Source organism: Chelonoidis abingdonii, chromosome 2 (assembly GCF_003597395.2).
Source record: "Chelonoidis abingdonii isolate Lonesome George chromosome 2, CheloAbing_2.0, whole genome shotgun sequence".
NCBI lineage: Eukaryota > Metazoa > Chordata > Testudines > Testudinidae > Chelonoidis > Chelonoidis abingdonii.
The window spans coordinates 38829975-38850780 of record NC_133770.1 but is presented as its reverse complement, the minus strand read 5'-3'; the positions used below and the strand labels follow the sequence as shown (position 1 = coordinate 38850780).

At 44.7% G+C, this 20806-nt stretch overlaps 1 long non-coding RNA gene across 1 annotated transcript; it reads right to left on the bottom strand.

The window, feature by feature from the left end:
- Positions 1-498: 498 nt before the first annotated feature.
- Positions 499-20739, bottom strand: LOC116822084 (uncharacterized). The gene is made up of 3 exons (XR_004373071.2): positions 20657-20739; positions 2371-2469; positions 499-965 (listed from the first exon to the last, which is right to left on the bottom strand). It is a non-coding gene; the product is annotated as an uncharacterized LOC116822084 (long non-coding RNA).
- Between the last annotated feature and the right edge of the window lie 67 nt (positions 20740-20806).

Genomic DNA, 20806 nt, shown 5'->3' with positions numbered 1-20806 from the left:
AATATTGCATCCCCTGTTTAGGGCATAGCCAGAGACAGACCCAACAGGAGAATGTTGCATGATGACACTTGCCTGCTGGCCAATGGTCATATTGTAAATCCAAGAGTTCAGAAGGAAAATCAAAATAAGTCCATGAGACTGATTTCTAACTCAAGATGCACATAAATTCTATTCCCAACGTATATGTCCCTGCCCCCTTAACGTGTACTAATTCATAGCTTCAGGAAAATACTACGGGACAATCAATGTTCTCTCTCTTTTTTCTTTTTGTTGTTCTCATATCCATGGCTGCTACTACTACCACCTCCTTGGCCATTGCTCAGCAGATAACTGGAGCAGTACACATCCAACAACAGAGGCCTTAAAAGAGTGTAGATCAATTCTTCAGAATGGTTCATTTTTAGATGGGAGCATGCAGTACCAAACCACATGGTACTTAAGAGATTCAGTGGAACAAGACCAAAAGTGAGAAATAGAATTCTTTATTATGCCTTCACAATCAAAAGCATTGTGTAAAGTTATGCTACTAACTGAATAAGTTTATTTATTAGCACAACTCAAGGGACCACAACATTAGCTGGTGTCAATGGAGGTAGCTCCATTGAAGTCAGTGAGGCCAATTCACAACAGCTGAATATCTGGCCTAAGCACAGTGAGTTTTCATGAATAGCTTTTCATAACTGGAAGTTTGAACTCTAAACTTAGACTGGTCATGAGAGAACTGAATGCAGTCGTCTGTTTAGTCCTGTCTGAAAGGCTATCACAAAAATACCCATTTTGGTATCAATGGCGGTTGCTGGCTGAGATCCAATAGGGCTTGATGCAGGTCAAGAGTAAGATGCATAGGAAGAACTGCAAGAGGAAACTAGCCATGACTATCCAGCTGCCTTTCAACAGTTTTTCTTTCTCTTCCTCCCAAGAAAAGAGACTTGTTTCTTTATCCCAAGTTTCATAACTGGTTAGATCTATCAGTAAACAAAAGAAATCCCAGATTTCTAACTAGTAGGTTAAAATATTTAGGAATAAAACAACCCCAGACCCAACTCTTGTTCAAATCAGGCTTTTATAAAAGAAAAAGGGGTCAGAATAAAGTATGTGTCTACCTGCCTCTTTTTAAATTCTGGCACAGTGGATGGAAAAAAACCAAGCAATCAACTCAACTGGCTTCCAATAATAGCAAATTATATACAGCTTTAAGCCAAGGTTCTGTTAAACACATCACATCAACTTGATTATCAACAGTAAAATTACATGTAAGTAAAGCTTTCTGAGCTAAGAGTGCACATTAAAAAATGAACAATGTAATTTAGAGAGAGATTAAAGAATAACAGCAAATGTAAATACAAAAATCCTGTTTACTTCAGCAGCATGTGCTGATTGTCTCCACAAGCTCCACTAGCCAGGCTAAGAGAAACACTCTCCTATATAAACAACTCCAGCAATAACTCACTTTTTTCTACCACATTTGTGGTCATTGGTGTCTGGGACACCGCAGGGGCACCCCAGCTACAATGGAATATTAGTGATATATGGAGCTGGCAAGCAGAGGGTTAATTAAGGCACAGTTTTTTAGATATACTATATTCTTTGTAAGATATCTTTTTATTATTATTTACCATTTGGGGTTATTTTATATCCTTTTGCTTGAATTACTGTAACTCTTCAGAACCTCACCTCTATCTCTTCTTTATACATCCTTTGGGATATAAAATAGACACAGAACACTGAAAAAAAATTATACTGTTATGATGGAGGTTGGGTGAAATCTCATTTAAGCAGGTGGGTGCAATTCATGCCCTTCACTCGGGATAATGTAAGAAGCAGTTAAACTCCTTTTTGGAGTCAGAGAGCTGAAACAGTAAGGAACACCCCAAAACAGGCCGTAGACAGGGCTGATCAAAAGCAGAGCTGTGTGGGTGGAGGGGTTTTGCTAGGACCTGAATGAAAATGCAGGGTGCTGGGTATTGTTTAGTGGAGGTGTATGTGTCTGTGAGCAGAAGCTGACAGAAAAGGCAGCAGGAAACCCAATAGGAGAATGAGAAGCACTAGTAATGTGGCCCTGAAAGAAAGCTGCCAAGACCGAGAGAGAGAGAGAGAGAGAGAGAGAGTGTTTTTTGGGCAGAGTGCTGCTGGAAGGAGCCTTGGAACTGTCAGCAAAGAAAATGCCCCCTGTTGGAATCCTACTGTGTTCAGGGAAACAGGACTTTGTTTACATTCTTTGTAAACAAACAGAATTGCACCAGAGAAATACCTGACTCATCATCAGTTTCTCTACTTAACAGATACAACTCTTAAAACCCCAAATATTGGCTAATTGCTGTGGTCAAAAGGAGCAACAATACAATATTCTAAAGAACCGGACTTACTTACAGATGGTAGAAGCTCCAATGGAGTTCTATAGTGGCTGTGACATCACAACAGGACGCATGTAGGTTTATCACAATAGAATAGGAACCAGCAGTCGTTGACCTAAAGGAAAGTTAAAAAAGAAAATAAGAAAGATTTTTAGTTCATTTACTAAAAGCATCTCTTAGCTTGGTTAGTGGGGACATTCAGTGCACACTATTGAAATGCTAAGGATTTTTGCATTTACATTTCCACTTCACTTTTAACAACTAAGAAAAGTTCAGAAGATGGCGTCTCACTGATAATGTGATCTTAAAAGAAATAATTTATTAGACTAGCGAATAGATGTAATGTAAAGGTAAATTAGAAACAAAGGACCATATTTCCCATTTTATGGAAAAGGAGGCAGAAGGAGCAGACATATTCAAAATTAAGCACAAAATATAGACATAGTATGTAGCATGTCATGGAATCTGTGGGAAACTAAACAAATCACAGGCTGTATAACTACAAAACAACATTGTACAGAGCCAAACCCCATGGACAGCAGCCTCAGGAGGCTTGATAGCACTGAGCTTCAACATGTGTGTCTATCTGCAGATAAAAAAGGGGAACAGGGCATAATTATATACAACACAAGTTTTGCCAAAACCCTTGTACTCTGCAATGAAAGCCAGACACTATGCTGTTGTCCAGAGGCTTGTGTGTGTTTGGAATGCCACTAGCATGTTTATATTATACACCAACTAGGCACATATAGCAGCTGAATGCAAATTGCTGCTGTTTTGGGCAACACTAAGGCCTTGGCTACACTGGAGAGTTGCAGCGCTGGTGGTGGCTTTACAGCTCTGCAATTTACTGTCCATACTTGCAAGGCACATGCAATGCTGTTTCTCCCTGGATACAGCGCTGGCTGTACTCCTCCTCTGGGGAATAACGACTGCAGCGCTGGTGATGCAGCGCTGCTCATCAAGTGTGGCCACTAAAAGTGCTGTTATTGGCCTCCAGAGGTATTTGGAGGTATCCCAGAATGCTTGCTTAGCCACTCTGCTCATCAGTTCAAACTCTACTGCCCTGGTCTCAGGTGACCCGTACTTTAAATGCCTTGGGAATTTTAAAAATCCCCTTCCTGTGTGCTCAGCCAGGTGTGGAGTGCAATCAGTGACTCTTTCCAGGTGACCATGCCTCCACGCGCCAAACGAGCCCCAGCATGGAGCAACGGCGAGTTGCTGGGCCTCATCAGTGTTTGGCAGGAGGAAGCTATGCGGTCACAGCTGCGTTCCAGCCGTAGGAATTATGATACCTATGGGCAGATATCAAGGGTCATGCTGGAAAGGGGCCATGACCGGGACGTGGTGCAGTGCAGGATTAAAGTGAAGGAGCTGCACAGTACCTATTGCAAAGCCCGTGAGGGAAACCGCTGCTGTGGTGCTACCCCCACGACCTGCCGTTTTTACAAAGAGCTGGATTTGATACTTGGGGGTGACCCCACTGCCAATCCGAGGACCATGATGGAAACTTCAGAGCTGGGGGGAGGGAGGTGGAGATGGAGGAGGAGCGGGGAGAGGGGGAAACCAAGAGTGAGGGTACTGGGGTGGGAGAAGACACCCCAGAGTCCCAGGAGGCATGCAGCCAGGAGCTCTTCTCAGGCCAGGAGGAAGGCAGCTAGTCGCAGCAGCTGGTACTTGGTGAAGGACAAGCAGAGGTTCCTGGTAAGCGGCTTTTATTTTCAGGATGGAAATGTTTCGGGAGAGGAGGGAGGGTTAGGGCTGCATGCATGCCTAGACCTAGATGTGGAATAGCCCATTGATGTGGTCTATCATGTCGCGGTAATATTGGCCTCGGTAATCTCTTCAAAAGTTTCAGCCAGAGTGTGGGCAATGCGCTTGCGCAAGTTTATAGGGAGAGCCACTGTGGTCCTTGTCCCAGTCAGGCTAACGCGTCCGCGCCACTGTGCCGCGAGGGGTGGGGGGACCATTGCTGCACACAGGCAAGCTGCATAGGGGCCAGGGCAGAATCCGCATTGCTGTAGAAGACCCTCGCGCTCTTCCAGGTGACCCGCAGCAGCGAGATATCTTCCAGGATTAACTCCTGTGGAAAATGTTGGGAGAGTGTTCAGTGTAGGTGCCCCCTGCAGCTGTTTGCTTTCCCCAAGCACAGAAACCCCAGCACAGCCCTGAAGCAATCAGTCCCCCTTACTCACCATTTTCGGGGCTCCTGTGGGTTATGTGCGCTCTCTTTGGTATGGGAAAAATTATGCTAAAGTGAAGACTGTAAACTCCTTCACTGTGTGGGAATAACTGTCTGAGATATAAACAATGCTGCCTCTGTTAACTGTTGCCTTTTTTTCCTTTCCACAAGCGACCTTGAGTTCTCAGCTGCCCATGTTAACAGCAGCTCAAAGACTCCAAAACCTGTGGAAGAAGCCACGAAAAAGCAAAGACGACCTGCTGCAAGCAGTTATGGATCACTCTGCAGAGAGAATAAAAAACTGCAGGACTGAGGGAAAGGGAAAGCAGGATCCGCCACAGAGAAATGCAGCGGCCAGGAAGAAAAGCACAAAGCAGCTGATAAGCATCCTGGCGCGCCAAGCGGACTCTATCCAGGCGCTCGTAGCCATGCAGGCAGAGCACTACCGCACCGCCCCCCCCCTCCCAAAGCTCTTTCCCTTGTGCCCCAATGTCAGCTCAAAACCCCTTCCCCAGCATCCAGGTTCTTACCTCCACCAGCTGCCTCCAACACCTGTACATTCACCAACCAGCCCTGAGAACTACGACCCTTACCCTCTGCACTCAACCCCATCACCATGCAGTATAGGCATCCTGAAGTGCAGCAGTCATTGCACAGCACTCCAGACAGGACATATTCAAACCTGTGACTGTATACAGTTCCCACCCCACCCCCCCCTGCCCTTTTAGGTTCCCAAATGTTGTGTGTCTGTCAATAAAGTTATTTTCTTTTCAATAAATGAATTCTTGGCTTTGAAAACAGTCTTTATTATTGCAGAAAGTCAAAGATACCTTAGCCCAGGAAAGAAACAGGCACTGCAAATCAGCTTAGGAAAAACAGATTCCTACTAACATTGTAACCACTGCACTTCACTCCCGTGCAAGGCACCAAACATTACTGTTGGTTTTCAGCCTTCAAATTCCTCCCTCAAGGCATCCCTGATCCTTGAAGCCCTGTGCTGGGCCTCTCTAGTAGCCCTGCTCTCTGTGGCTGTGCAAATTCAGCCTCCAGGCGTTGAACCTCAGAGGTCCATGCCTGACTGAATGTTTCACCTTCCCTTCACAAATATTATGGAGGGTACAGCACGCGGATATAACCGCAGGGATGCTGCTTTCCCCAAGTCTAGCTTCCCATACAGAGATCGCCAGCGCCCTTTTAAATGGCCAAAAGCACACACTCCACAGTCATTCGGCACCGGCTCAGCCTGTAGTTGAACTGGGTCCTTGCTCCTGTCAAGCTTCCTGTATACGGTTTCATGAGCCAAGGCATTAACGGGTAAGCGGGGTCTCCAAGGATCACAATGGGCATTTCAACATCCCCTACTGTGATCTTCCAGTCTGGGAAAAAAGTCCCTGCCTGCAGCTTCCTGAACAGGCCAGTGTTCCGAAAGATGCGTGCATCATGCACCTTTCCAGGCCAGCCTGTGTTAATGTCAATGAAACACGCCCACGGTGATCCACAAGCGCCTGAGAACCATAGAGAAATACCCCTTCCGATTAAATGTACTCGGATGCTAGGTGGGGTGGTGCCAGAATAGGAATATGCGTCCCATCTATTGCCCCTCCACAGTTAGGGAAACCCATTTGTGCAAAGCCATCCACAATGTCCTGCACGTTCCCCAGAGTCACGGTTCTTCTTAGCAGGATGCGATTAATGGCCCTGCAAACTTGCATCAAAACGACTCCAATGGTCGACTTTCCCACTCCAAACTGGTTCCCGACCAATCGGTAGCTGTCTGGAGTTGCCAGCTTCCAGACTGCAATAGCCACCCGCTTCTCCACCGGCAGGGCAGCTCTTAATCTCGTGTCCTTGTGCCGCAGGGTGGGGGCGAGCTCAGCACACAGTCCCATGAAAGTGGCTTTTCTCATCCTGAAAGTTCTGCAGCCACTGCTCATCATCCCAGACTTCCATGACGATGTGATCCCACCACTCAGTGCTTGTTTCCCGAGCCCAAAAGCGGCGTTCCCACGGTGCTGAGCATTTCCGTGAAAGCCACAAGCAATTTGTGTCGTACGCGTCAGGTGACTCGCAATCATCGTCGGACTCCTCATGTCACTTTGGAGCTTAAGGAATAGCATAGAAGAGTGTCCAGACAAACAGAGAGTAAGTCCCCCTCAGCAGTTGGTCTCCATTTCCCACAGAAATCACGCTGCACAGAAACCGTGGGAGAAGTCACAATGGCCGCCACGTCCGACAGAAAACAGGGAACTGCTGGGATAGCATGTAAGCGATGCATCAAGAGTCTTGGGAGCAGGAAAGCAGGGAGAATGGACCCGCACCCTTCCGTCCCCTTCCCACAACCCACGGTGCCAAAATGGGACGAGGTGCTCTGTGGGATAGCTGCCCATAATGCACCACTCCCAACAGCGCTGCAAATGCTGCAAATGTGGCCACTCTGCGGCGCTGGTAGCTGTCAGTGTGGCCACACTCCAGTGCTTTCCCTACACAGCTGTACAAAGACAGCTGTAACTCCCAGCGCTGCACACCTCCAAGTGTAGCCAAGGCCTAATTTTTAAAATAACAAATCAGATTTGGTCAAATGAAATAAAAGTAAAATGCATGCTAAGCTAATCTTAACACTTTCGATGCCCTTACAAACTTAGATGCTTCTCACCAGACTCTCCCCTTTGATCAGCGCTTCAGTCGCTTGGTGTGTCTGTAGATGTAGATGAAAGAGAGAGAGAGCATGGCAAATATCTCTCCCTTTTATCATATCCTTTCTTCCCTTTTGGCTTTGTTTCCTCCACCCCCACTTCAGAGTCAGGTGGGCATTTCCTCATCGCAGTTCCAAACTGACCAAAGGAAGGGAGGTGACTCACTCGAGAGTCTAACAGATCCTTTTGTTGCTGCCTAGGCCAGTGTCCTTTGTTTCTGTGAGGCTAGGCTGGGTTTGTCCCATACATGCCCTATGAGGTGTCAACTGCCTAGGCTTGCTTTAAGCCACAAAGATACATTTTCAGCCTCATAACCATATACATGAAATTATAACCTATAACCTTTCTTTGACATTGCACTCCATATGTTTTATGGAAATATGCTTTTGAGTGTAGTTATGGTGTAACTGGAATATGCTTTATGCAAAAGGTCTCTTGTAAGGTATCATAACAGAGGTTATAACCTACTGAATATATTCCTCCTATTTGTATGTATGTATCATTCTTGTATCTGAAGCTAGAAATATCAAGTATAACTCTGAGGTCCTATTGTAATTATGCAAAGTGTGGGCCATTAATGGTGGTTTAGAATCTTGATTGCTCCCATTGACTAGGACAATTGGTTATAAATGGCTCTGTTTACTTACAAACCTTCATGTGTAAGTATAGGCCAGCGCAGAAAGAATGGAGGCTGGGGTCTCACAGGACATATGATCATGTCACCTGATACTGGAATCCATCTTAAATCTGGTACTTTTCCATTTAGAAGGAGAGGTGGGGACCCAGAGAAACAAAAGATTCCCACCTTGTGCCAAAGCTATAAAAGGGAGTGGAACAGAACAAAGGGGGCAGTCAGTCACAAGAAAACCCCTGCTTTCCATCTAAGATGTCTGCTGGAACTAACAAGGACTGTACCGAGGAAAGGATTGGGCCCAGACTAGGAAGGAGTCTAGTCTGTGAAATAAGCTTAATGGAACATCTCTGAGGGTGAGATTTTACCTGTAAATAGTTTAATGTGTTAGGCTTAGACTTGCGTGCTTTTGCTTTATTTTGCTTAGTGACTTACTTTGCTCTGCCTGTTATTACTTGGACCACTTAAACCCTACTTTTTATACTCAGTAAAATCACTTTTGTTTATTAGTAAACCCAAAGTGATTAATACTTGGGAGCAGGGCCGCCCAGAGGGGTGGGCAAGTGGGGCAATTTGCCCCAGGCCCTGGGCTCCGCAAGGGCCCCCAAGAGAACGACCAAGGCTCCCACCTCCGCTCCTCTCCTGGAGCCTCAGCGCAACAAGCAGCACTCCCACACGGCGCTGCAGTGTCCAGCCGGCGTGCCTCCTGAGCTCCGCCCCGCTCAGAGCCGCGTGGTCAGGGGGCGGGACTGCGAGCTCCGGGCTGAGCGGAAGGAGCTCAGGAGGCCGGCAGGAGGCGCGCTGCAGCTGTTCGGGGGCGTGTCTGAAGTTGGGTGAGCGGGGGCAGGGAGTTGGCGGCGTCAGGGATTGGGCAGAGGTTGGGGCGCGTAGTGGACATGCGGACGGGGGATTTGATTGTGGCGTTTGTACGGGGTCTGTCAGGATCCGCGGGGGTGTAGGGGTCGTGTATCAGGGACGCGGGCAAATAACACATCTAGGGGGGTGGCACTCTTGATTCATAAGTCATTCCGCTCTCATCCACTCTTAATCTGCTACGTTCTCCGGGTGGTTGGTGGGTTTTTCTTTTTTTTTTTTTTTGTGGCAGTGAGGGAACTGTGTTAGGGTGCAGGGAACAGAGCGAGGCTGGGTCGGGGGATTACTGAGGAGGCGTTGGAGGGCAGAGAGGTGGGGGTCGTACGGGGCAGGCCGCTGTTTGGGAGGCCGCCTTGCCTGCCCTAAGCTCATTCATGCAGTTTGCAGGCTGCAGAAGAGCCAGGTTAGTTTTCCATTAGGCTACACCTTTCACTTCTCAATGCCATGACTTATAGTCAAATTAATTTCAGTGCCATAAGGAGATCATGTAGGGAGGGTGTTATTTAAAATTTAGCCATGGAGAGGATTCATGAGAGATCAATATCCTTCCTACCTACCAGGGACACGCCCCTCCACCTAGGCATTCTGAGGCTTCAGAGGGTTAATTCATGGTCCAACTTTGTCTCGGTGACCTTCATACATAGCAAACTCTGATGTACTACTCCTTATAATGAAAACACATTTTTTAAATATTAAGCACTGATTATATGTGGAGGCCAAGCGGGGTTTGAGGTGGGCTGGACAGCTCGCGATCCCAGGTTCTGTTTAAAATAACCTCATGACCTCATGAGAGGGTCACCTCCAGTTTGAGCACCCCTGGGTTAATTTATTTTACACCTGTTCCATTCAATGCATGTGCTTTTTGATGCATTTCGTTTCACAACATAGGCTCATCCAGATTCTGGACAAGCTTAGTCAGTTCGGGTATGTGGTATAACCTTGTAGGACTCGTAACCATCTCCAGTTTTGAGGGACCATTAGACCGTCTCTAGCATGATAAATGTGGAGTTAAGTCCTTAATGTATTGCAGATGGGTATGTGGTGTCCTTGTCTCTGTTTGTAGAGTATGATGATGGGAATCATGGATATTACTGTTAGTTCACTCTGGCAATTGGCTTGGCCATTGTCGTAGACAGTACTGGGCGATGGACCTTGTTTTTGACCCATGCTGTTCTTATTTTCTACCTGCACTGCCAAGTTTGGAATATTGGTCAAGGAGCACAATGTTACGAAACTGGAAAATCTCTGATGGATGGCTCGGCATTTGTCAGCTGAGTGTTCAAGTTTGGATTTTTTTAAGCAGAATTTTTTATTGTTCTTTAAACAATCAAACACAGCAGCAAAAATTTGGCACACAGTTCTGAAACCTCACAACTGTTAGGTTTGAGAGAATTTCGCTTTTCAATAAAAAAAAACCAACAAATTTGGAACAGACTTGTCCATGATTTTTTTTGCTTTAAAAAAGCCTAGTTCATCAAAAAGTTTTGATGAAAATATTTGTCCAACTTCACTGAGTTCGTGCCTTTAGCGAGCTATGCTGCGAACCGTGATACCTTGTAAGAGTTTCAAACGTGGTTTGTGCTGGATGTGGATGTTTATTTTCCGGCTACTGGAGGAGCAGTGGCAGTTTGCCCTGGCCACGGGCCCCACGAGAAATATAGTATTGCACATTTTTTTATGAAGGGACTCAATCTTGCCCAGGCCCTGAATCCTCTGGGCCCTGCTTGGGAGACAACAGCTGTGATCATCTCTCTATCAATGTTATAATAATTATGAGTTTACTCTGGTAGTTTATACAGGTAAACATATTTGGGTTTGGATCCCATTGGGAACTGGGTATTGGTGTGGAGATAAAAGCTCAGCAGATAACCTGGTATTGCAGTTTGGGGGTGTGAGCAGACCTGGTCGTGTTGCAGAAGTCTAGTGTCTGGGTCACAGCGGGTTCTGAGTAAGCTGCAAGCGCGGAAAACGGTCGAGATACGTCAGCATGTCGTCAGTCCAAAGGGGTCTCTGTGACTGAACCCATCACACTTAACTAGAAATACTGTACATTATCTAATCATCACTATAACAACCATCTCTCAGTGCATATGAGCCTTTCGAGACACCAACAAAACTTTGCATGGATACTACACAATCATTTAATGAAGAATGAGTAAGGTTCCCAAGATAGAGCACAGATGATTTTATTTTTTCCAAGAGGAAATTTAGAAGAAAATTCGATATCACCTTTTGCTTCAAAACATATAATGCTATCAGCAATTAACACGAGAAAGTATAGGCACATAGTGTTCTTTTGGCCTATACACAAAACAGATATTGCTAGACAGAAATTAGGCGCTATTTACCTTTCTGGACTACTTCATCTTTTAGTGCGAAGCATTCCTTTACCACATCTTATGCTTGACTGCAGATAAAAACTAAGTTCCACATTCATTGGCCTCCAAATGTACAGATCCTAGCAATGGCTTGATCTGTTTGGTCCATATATAACAAGTATTAATACTGTTTTTGCACAAAAGATTGGTCTTCTTTTAAATGTAAAAAGCATAAATGAATATGTGTGTCATTCACTTTAACTATACAGTCAATGAGTGATGAGCTGCAAATATTCAAGGTTCCCTCTCAGTCAAGAGGTGGTTGTGCACCCCAAGGTCCTCCATCCAATCCCCATGTTCTTGAACCACCCCGGACGCCCTGTCCATTCCTCTTCCCTGGTTCTGATGCCTCCTGCTTCCCATCATCCACCCCTCTCTCATTCTGGATGCCCCGAGCACCGCCCCATCCACACCCTCCTCTCTGTCCCTGACTAGCCACCCACACTCATCCGATCCCTGCTTCTTCCTGAAGCCCCCGGGGGTTGGGGGCCCTGCCCATTTCATCCCTGTTCGCCTGCCCTCTGACCACCCAACTCCTATAACTCCCGAACCCACCCGAACCCTCTCTTGCTCCGCCCTTTACACACTGTGCCTGGGGCCCGGACTCGGGTCCGCTAGCTGGAGCCACTCGGCCGGCGCGCGGGGACCCGATCCTAACGCGGGCGAGCCGCTCCTGCCGGCGCCGCGGGGCCGACTCCTAGAGCCGGCCTGCGCGCGCTCTCTCACTCTACTGACCGCGTGTCATTTCAAGTCCCTTCTGCATATAGTGGCTCCTTGCCGCGCCCGATGAACTCCTGGAGCCCCCCGCCCCGGCCCGGCTTACCTGCCTGCTCCTTGTTTCAGGCTTCCCGCGAACATTTGATTCGCGGGAAGCAGGGGAGGGGAGGAGAAGGAGGGCGGAGCGTTCAGGGGAGATGAGCTGGGACCGGGGCCGGGTGGACAGCTGCCCGAGCCTTTGTTAAATTTAAAAGCTTCTTTAGAGCCAGTTGTCCTGGAACAACCGTTCTAAAAAGGCTTCTACATTTAACAACCGGTTCTTGCGAACCGGCTGGAGCTCACCACTGCAGTCAGTTACATGGTAAACAAAAAGGAGCTTATCATCTTTTGTGTCATTACCCAAACTGAACTACGATGACAAATCAGAACTAGTCTGCACTTCAGTAGAAAAAGGAGATCATACTGAACTTCTGGGACCAGATCCTGCACTGACTTACACTTCATGAAATTCTCTAAGTAACTGAAGATGCAGATTGTCAGGAAAAAAAGGAGCATCCAAGAACCTGGGAGAGGCAAAGGACATCATCCACTTTGAAAACCTCTATGGACAATCCTGTGTAGATCTGTATTATCCTGTACAGCACTTAAGATACTGCAGTGATGGGCAGGGCAGAAATGAAATCAATAGACTAGATTATTGAAGGAGATGGATTTGGGGCATGTGTTTGTGAACTGAATAATTACTATGGCAATTACTTTTCTTATCTTCAGGGCTGGGTAGTCTTTAATTTTTATGGGGACAAGCTGGGTGGAGGTAATATCTTTTATTGGACCAACTTCTGTTGGTGAAAGAGACAACCTTTACAGTTTACACAGAGCTGTTAACTATTATTATTGTCTTATGGACATTTATAACCTTATTCAGTTATCTTCAGCTTGTTTATTTAATTTCCAGTTTGTTTATTTAATCAATAATTTCTTTAATAAGTAAGCACAAGCTGTAAAGAGTTCTGATAGCATGGTGAACATATGAATGGAGATGGAATGTTTCTGTATATTTCTGTGTGTTCACAGAACAATGGGTTTGATTACACCCCCAAAGCTCCATGTGCCCTCTACAGGCATAAGAGGTCTGAGAGGGCATAAACCTCTTCCACAGCAGTTTTTCCCCCTTTCCACAGACTTTGTGGAGGACACTTTAAGTGTGAAGAATTTGCATAAGTGAGGCCAGGCAAGCAATGGGAAACTGGGACAATAGTAGGTGATCTGAAAACAGAAGTACATTGTATACCCCTCACAGGCACAGCAGAGATTCCCCCCGCAACAGTTAATACGATCCTAGGCTGTGTTATGCAGTGCCCATGCTGCATGCTTGTAAATTTTGCAGAGATTTTCTCTCTCTTATGTATACCCCTCTGTGTGTTTGCAACAGGAAGGGGTAATTAGACTCAGTGTGCTGTGCATATACACTTTTCACAAGAGTTTTAGTGATGTTTATATACATTTACTGGACCAAACAAAATATTGCAGGAAAATATTTTAAATTGAACCTTGTAAAAAGATTCTTGCAAGGAGTTTTGAAATTAGCAAAGAACTAACAAGTCTGCAAAAGAGAGAAGTAGGGACTAAAGATAGTGTGCAGAAGATTTACAATAGTTAATCAAAACTCACAATTGTGACATTTGCAAATGACAGAAATTTTTTATTTAGGAGTAATTTACTCTAAAATTCATAAAGATACTTAAGCAACAAAAACTATACAAATATATTAGAAAACAGAAGATTCCACATCTACAAGATAGAGATGTTTCTAGAGAGCAAAGACTTAATATAGGTAATAACGTGTTCACTATACATTTTAATAGAATTCCTTTTGGTGATCTAGGCTTGGACAAAGCTACAATATAATTTGCATACAATCTAAGAATGGTCACAAATGGCCTGAGCAAACATCCTGCCCAATTTCATCAAATTCAGGCATCAGTGAACCAAATCAAGTGTGACTTAAAAAAAAAAAAACATTGAAATGAATATTGTGGAACAACATTGTGGCGTGGCACTCTATATGATTTTATGAAAATATCCTAATAAGTGTGAATATAATGTAACTAAAATATGCTTCAGGCAAAAGGTCTCTTGTATCATTACAAAGCTTATAATCTACTGAGTGTGGTCATGCTATTTGTACAAATGTATCACTCTTGTATCTGAAACTAGAAATATGAAATATAACCGAGGGTCTATTGTAATTATGCAAAGTGTGGGCCATTAATGGTGGTTTGGAATCTTGATGGCTCCCATCAACCAGAACAATTCACTGTGGATGGCTCTGTTTGCAGGCAGGCTTCCTGTGAGAAATGAAGGCTTGAAGTCTTACAGTGAGGTGATCATGTCACCTGAACTGGAATCCATCTTTAACCTGGTGTTTTTCCATTGAGAAGGAGGGTGGGAACCAAGAGAGGGACAAAAGGATTCCCGCCTTATGCAAAAGATGTATAAGTGGGTGAAACAGAACAGAAGGGGCAGCCATCATGAGAAATCTCCTAGCTACCACCTGAGCTGGAACAAGGGCTGGACCAGGGGAAAGGATTGTGCCCAGACTAGGAAGGCATCCAGTCTATGAAAAAAACTTATTGAAACATCTCGGAGGGTGAGATTTTATCTGTATTGAGTTTTATTACTCTACTAGGCTTAGACTTGCGTGCTTTATTTTATTTTGCTTGGTAATTCACTTTGTTCTGTCTGTTATTACTTGGAACCATGTAAATCCTACTTTCTGTATTTAATAAAATCACTTTTTACTTATTAATTAACCTAGAGTATGTATTAATACCCAGGGCGGGGGAGGCAAACAGTTGTGCATATCTCTCTATTAGTGTTATAGAGGGTGAACAATTTATGAGTTTACCCTGTATAAGCTTTATACAGGGTAAACGGATTTATTTGGGGTTTGGACGCCATTGGGAGTTGGGCATCTGAGTGTTAAAGACAGGAACACTTCTTAAGTTGCTTTCAGTTTAAGCCTACAGCTATTAGGGGACATGGTCCAGACCCTGGGTTTGTGTCGGATCAGCCTGGCATGTCTGGCTCAACAAGACAGGATGCTGGAGTCCCAACCTGACAGGGAAAGCAGGGCCAGAAGTAGTCTTGGCACATCAGCTGGCAGTTCCCAAGGGGATTTCTGTGATCCAACCCATCACAAACATATTTGATATTTAATTTTGAAAGGATTTAAGTGCATAGGCAGCTACTAAACCAAAACTCAAATCATTTAAAGAATGATAAGTCTTAGAAAATTTGCATGTTTAAGTTTATGAAATTATCTTTCTAAATATACTGAGATCACAGTGCTGAGGGAGCCATTTTTCATTTCCCAAATCATCAATATTGGAATTATTATTTGCTGGAGATATTTTTCTAAGGTATCAGTCATATTTTATGCTTTCAGAATATACTTGCTGACATGTTGTACAAATAAGCCTCTCATTTACTTGTTTTATATCAGTCTGAAAAGACTGATAAAAGGAGTTTTTCTGTTCTGACAGGAAGAAGCTGATTTATGGAACAATGAATTTACAACTCATTTGGGCACTCCAGCTGGGCATAGTACTTCATGCGTTAAAATAACCAATATCAATGTAAATGGCTCTCTTTCTCCCCAAAAGAAATACAAATCAGATTAACAAAAAGTCCCTTCATTCTTTTGCTGTGCAAAATAAGATTTCCTCATGCTCATTCCTTGCAGGCTCCCTGGCTATACATTCACCAGGAGTCTGTGCTCGGATTATTGAAACATGTCTTTCCAGTGTTGTATTATTCTCTATTTATATAATATATTCAAAGCCAAAGTAATGGATGTATTTGGTCATAGTTTGCAGATGACAAATTTTACACCATGAACATTTAGGATTTGGTGACTGAGCTGCAACCTTTTGGTCTAAGACCACATAAATGAAGCAGAGTCATCAGTACTCATCAGTAGTTGTACAGGAGATCTGCACAGACAATTAGGAGAAGACAGATGGTCTGGTAGTGAGGGTGCAACCCTGTGATATTAGAGATTTGGGTTCAGGTCTCCCCTGCCCTAATGGACTTTATTGTGCAACCTAGGACAAGTCACTTACTCTTTCTAGGTCTAAATTCACTGCCTGTAAAATGGAAATAGTATTACTGCCGTACCTTATGGGAGTGGTGTGAGCCTGAAGACATTAAAGATGCTCAGATATTAAAGAATTGGGGGCTGTGTAAGCACTTAAGATAGTCAGAAGTGGTGTTGATGATTCAGTGGGCGGCACTCTTCCCTCTCAGCACACGTCTATCCTAGGAAAAGGGGTTGTGTTTTAAAACATGCTGGCTATCATGTTTGTTTTTAAACACTGAAGCAGAATTGACCATGGGGCGATAACACATTTTAAAATGTAGGTATCTTTGTCTGCAGTGATGTTTGAAAATATTAATGTATCTTCATAGGTTTGCAAGTCAGGAAGCATCAGGGGAAGCAGTTCATGGCCACAAGAGAGTGGTTGAAGGTAGACACATTATCTCCAGGTTAAGCAGGTCTGTAACCGGGCGTGACTCACCCCTGCAACGCCTCCTGCTGGTTGCTTCAGGGAATTAGCTCGAATATGCAGCTCAGAGTGCCCTCTGCAGGCCGGTGATCCGCCTTCTGGCCCCGTGTCCCTCCCTGGACCCCGGTGCCCCTTTTACATGGGGTGCTGCCCCCCTGGTGGTAACCCCTTCTCTTAGGGGTTTCCCCTCCCTGGGAACACCCCCCCCCCACTCTATCCCCACTTTGCCTCAGGGTCTTGGCAACTGCCCAGTCATTAGCTAGCCCCACACCCTGGGGCAGACTGCAGTGTTAGCCTCTCATCATCGGCAAACGGGTTTGGGCCTGCTGCCTTGGCCTACCCCTGGGTTGCACCCTGCAACCCCAGTACCTCCTAGCCTACTACTAGGCCACAGCCTGGGGCTCTCCAGGCAGGAGCTCCCCAGCATCTCTGCCTTTCCCCAGCCCTGCTCCACATTAGGTACCTTGTCTCTCTGAACACAGAGAGAGGGTCTTAGGCTCCCGGCTTCTCTGCCCTTTTATAAGGGCCTGTGGCTCAGTTGGGGCGTGGCCCCAGCTGCAGCCACTTCCCCAATCAGCCCAGCTCAAAAGGCTGCTTTCTCCAGCCCCAGCCCCTTCCCTGGGCTGTTTTTAACCCCTTCAGGGCCGGAGCAGAGATCCACTCTGCTACAAGGTCCCTTTTCCCTGGGTAAGAAAACAGAGACTATTCCAGACACAAAGGAACTTTCTAGTATTGTATTGTTCAATTGTCTGCTATAGTTTCTATTGTTTAAGTAGTAAGCTCATGCAATGAACTTGTATAAGTGAAAAGTTTCTAAATCCAGGAGACGTGTTGTGTTGTGCTATAGAAGCACCTTATGTAACACTTTCCACACCCTTAGTCTTCATGACCTTGCTACAAGTATTTTCAAAATTAGAGCACAAACCAATATACTGCACCTATTTTCCCCTTGGATCCTAATGACTCTTAAGGACACACTTGTTTTGGAACATCACGTGATTCAGATTAACTTTACATAGCTCTTGATTTTAGCAATTTTTTCCAGCTTGTTTGTTCATTTCCTATGTTTGACTTACATTTCTTATTGTTCAATATTAGTTGAGTATGTTTTCAGCCTCTTGAAATGTTACCTGTTCACTGGCTATGAAGAAATTGGAGATAGTAGTTTTAGGTGTCTTGCCAGAGTGCAGTCAGGAATGTTCTGTGGTGCAGTTGTCCTGAACTGATTTGGAGCTCTGTTTGTTCTGCTGAATTAGATGTTCTCTTTTCTTCTGCTGTTTTATCTTCTTTCCACTCAGTTGGCCTGCTGAGATCTTTTAAGGCTGTTTCTCATGTTATTGATTGAGTTTGTGTAATTTTTGAACCAGGATTGTTTTTTCCTCCCAGTGGATTATGCTGCTGTGGGCTGCCTTTTCTTCTCTCTCTCTTTAACATGGTCAATGGATTCACTTGAATTATTGCTCTCTACAGACAGCTTGTTAGTGCATAGTTCTGCATACAGGATTTTCTAGAACCTGCCACTTCTTTTTTCTCTTCTTGAGACTGTTGGTCCTGAAGTCAATCTACAGTAAAGATCTACTTTTTGTGCTTTCCCTATCTTATTTCTGAGTACTAGGTAGTGGATACTATGGCCTTGGTCACAGTGGAATCAGAACAGTGCTAAATACTACATAGTTTAAAAAAACATGCTAATCTGCTTCAGCACAGACCTAGGGTCTGAACCATGTGCCCCAAAGCTGCACACTTAACTAAAAGCAACTTAAGAAATGTTCCTGTCTTTAACACTCAGATGCCCAACTCCCAATGGCGTCCAAACCCCAAATAAATCCGTTTGCCCTGTATAAAGCTTATACAGGGTAAACTCATAAATTGTTCGCCCTCTATAACACTGATAGAGAGATATGCACAGTTGTTTGCTCCCCCCGGTATTAACACACACTCTGGGTTGATTAATAAGTAAAAAGTGATTTTATTAAATACAGAAAGTAGGATTTACATGGTTCCAAGTAGTAACAGACAGAACAAAGTGAATTACCAAGCAAAATAAAATAAAGCACGCAAGTCTAAGCCTAGTATAGTAATAAAACTGAATACAGATAAAATCTCACCCTCAGAAATGTTTCAATAAGTTTTCTTCACAGACTGGACACCTTCCTAGTCTGGGCACAATCCTTTCCCCTGGTCCAGCCCTTGTTCCAGCTCAGGTGGTAACTAGGGGATTTCTCATGATGGCTGCCCCTTTTGTTCTGTTTCACCCACTTATATATCTTTTGCATAAAGCAGGAATCCTTTGTCCTCCTCTGAGTTTCCACCCCCTCCTTCTCAATAGAAAAGCACCAGGTTAAAGATGGATTCCAGTTCAGGTGACATGATCGCATCACTGTAAGAGTTCATTACTCACTTGCCAGCATACAGGTCTACAGGAAGACTTACAAGTAAAATAGCCATCTACAGTCAAATGTCCTGGTTAATGGAACCCATCAAGATTCCAAACCATCATTAATGGCCCACACTTTTCATAATTACAATAGGCCCTCAGAGTTACATTTCGTATTTCTAGTTTCTGATACAAGAGTGATACATTTATACAAATAGGATGACCACACTCAGTAGATTATAAGCTTTGTAATGATACCTTACAAGAGACCTTTTGCATGAAGCATATTTTAGTTACATTATGTTCACACTCATCAGCATACTTTCATAAAATCATATAGAGTGCAATGTTACAGTGTTCTTTTCAGTGTTTGCAGGATGAGGAATTACTTGCACAAATAAAGTTTTTAAACAAGTTTTCACTTACAAATGGCTGTGGAGCCACATTACTGGAAGTCAAAAATGGCATTGAATGTTATAGGAATGTACAACCACTTTAAGTATATGAATTCTTTGGGAGAGCTAACAGCGAAAGTATGAAGCTAGCATGCCCTAAAGACTCAAACAAAAAGGAAATATAAAAGAACCCAAGATGTATTTATGCATTTTAATTTCAGAACTTTTGAGTATATAACTCATGATTTTTGAATACTTGTGGTTGTCAATCTATCTTGGGGTTGTATACCTGTATTTAGTAAAAAAAATAACGTAGAAATGTGCCTTTGAGAAGGATTTCACAAAAGATAGCATTGTGCCCTTAGGGCCAGATTTTTAAAGGTACTGAGGCAACTGGTAGGATTTTCTAAAGCATCAAGATGCTTTCAACCTTTACAAATCTGGCCTGTGGTAAATATTTGGGGACCAAGTTCTACACGCAAGTGGTGATGTGAAAAAAGGTGACTAGAGAGGCAAAATAACCGTTGACAAAGGCAATCGCTATTGGTGGATCAAAAGAAACTAAGTTTTGACGCCAAATCAGTCAGCCTTAATGTCACATGACACAATAGACTACATTTGTGCCTCAAATATGGAAAAAAACCACCAAAATATTAGAATGAAAAACTAACATATCCCAAAACAAACAGGAAGCAGTCCTATAAACACTGTGAGCTGTGACTGCTGAAGCTACTAGCAACTATTAATATTTTCAATGATTATTTTCTATGAAAGTATCAATTAAATAGGGCAATGACAGTGGTAACGAAGGTAAATGATGACGTGATAAGAGTAATAAAATAATCTTTTTAAAAAGGAATGAAATTCCATTTACAGCGGATTACAAGAAAAGGGCAGCCCAGCTCAAAGAAACGAGAACAGCAGTTGAGACAAACGTGAACTACTATGAGGCATTATAGAGACGTTTACATTGATACGGGACTCCTTTAAACACTAACGATTTTAATTTTTGGAGAGGGAAGGCTTTTTGGAGAGCAGCTCAATACATCATATCAGATAGGGAGGGAAGAGGTGCCGGGCAGGCGTCGGGATTACAATGCGCCTTTGAGCACAGCCCCGGGCAGTGGGTGCACAGCTGCACTGTCCTGTGGAGGGGAAGCAGGCAGCTCACCGCATCTGGGGAACTTTCACCGCTCTGCCCCCACCTCCCTGGCCGGGGATTTCCTCTCCATATACTTCTCAACCTCGGCTCCTACCCCCAGCCCTGATTTTACCCCTCGGCCCCGCTCCTTCCCCTGACTCCTGCTCTTTGCCCCCCGCCTTCCCTCGCAGCCCCCCTTCGCTGTGCCCCGCCGGGAGCAGCCTGACTGGGCGGCCTCAGTGCCCGCGGTTTGTAACCTCACAGCGGCCGGGGCAGGGAGCCGGCCTTGTCACAAAGAGACTGTACATGGGTGCGATCGCTCCCCCTTCAATGCACCGGACTCAAACCTGCGCCGCGACCCGCAGCGCACAGCGCTAGCTACCAGCACCAGGCAACCTGAACCCCGACACGCGGTCCAACCCCCTCGACAAGGTCGTGTGCGCATGCGCCACAAGTCTCGGCGCTGCCTCCTCCCTCCCTCCGTAGCCAGAGGGAGC